Genomic DNA, 1,400 nt, shown 5'->3' with positions numbered 1-1,400 from the left:
GGCTTCTACTACTACAGTCAAATGTCCGCCACCCATGAAAGCCACATCTAGGACCTTTCAAGGGGACAATCTTCTTGATTATGCCCTACCTCTTGTGATGTTGCAAATATGCCCCGTTGCTATGCTATCCCGAGTGCTCGCCTATCTTCTCATACCATCACATTTTGTAATGTCTTTGTGTGTGTTAAAATCAGCCTACTTTATGTCTATTTTTTGTGATTATAAAGTCTATCAATGTATGGTTATTCCCCCACTAAGTGAGGCTGTAGTTGGTAGGAGTTGTTGGCTAATGGTATGGCTGAAAATCTCTTGTATTACACTTTAAATAGCTGCTGGTAATGGAGCTTGTGACTGACGAATTTTTACACAGCAGAAATTTGTTTTTCTCTTCCTCTTTGTTCTATAAAATCCTACAGTGGTATCAGAGCATTAACTGATCTTTGAAGGGGGCTGCAAGAGGTCGAGCTACAAAAACTTGAGAGAAAACAAGTAAGCAGTCCTTCATAAAAACAACCAAGTGATTTGTGAGAAAGTGAGATGGCTTCAACCGATTTTTCAGCACCTCTGCCTTCAACATTCACAGGAGAAAATTATGACTTCTGGGCTGCTAAAATGAAGGCATATCTGAAGGCCTATGATCTGTGGAAAATCACAGAAACTGGTATGGAACCACCTCCACTCAGGGCAAATCCCACTATAGCTCAATTAAAGCAACATAGTGAGGAGGTTGCAAAAAAAAATTCAAGGCTTTGTCCTACATCCAGTCAACTATTTTTGATGCAATATTTACTAGGATAATCACTTGTGAGCATGCCAAGGAGGCTTGGGACAGATTGCAAGAGGAATTTACAGGCATTGCAAGGACTAGACAGATGCAAATTCTAAACTTGAGAAGGGAGTATAAGGGATTGAAAATGAAAGAGGCAGAATCTGTCAAGGATTTTTTAGATCAACTAATGAAGGCTGTGAACAAAATAAGGTTACTAGGAAATAATCTACCTGATAGAAGGGTTGTGGAGAAAGTTCTAATCAGTTTGCCAGAAAAATTTGAGGTAAAAATTTCATCACTTGAAGACTCCAGGGATCTTTCAATCATAACCTTGTCTGAATTGATAAATGCTCTTCAGGCTACTGAGCAAAGAAGATTAATAAGGCAAGAAGAGCAGGTAGAAGGAGCCTTGTTTCTTAAAGGAAAATATAAAGCACAAACAAGCAATGGAGTGAAGAAATACTAGTAGGAAAAGAAGAGGGATGAAGGCAGCAAGGCTGCTGATAAAAATGACACTTATCCACCTTGTATACATTGTAAAAAAATCAGTCATTCACCTAAATGGTGTTGGTATAGACCTGGTGTCCAATGTAGGAATTGCAAGCAACTTGGACATGTGCAAAAAGTGTGT

The 1,400-nt window shown here is 39.1% G+C and overlaps 1 pseudogene; it reads left to right on the top strand.

Annotated features, from left to right (window-relative positions):
• Positions 1–1,400, top strand: part of LOC111400101 — a 14,207-nt pseudogene that overhangs the window by 1,965 nt on the left and 10,842 nt on the right.

This window comes from Olea europaea, chromosome 9 (genome assembly GCF_002742605.1).
Source record: "Olea europaea var. sylvestris chromosome 9, O_europaea_v1, whole genome shotgun sequence".
Classification (NCBI taxonomy): Eukaryota; Viridiplantae; Streptophyta; class Magnoliopsida; order Lamiales; family Oleaceae; genus Olea; species Olea europaea.
Note: the sequence above shows the minus strand (reverse complement) of the source record. Positions and strands in the feature narration are given on the sequence as shown.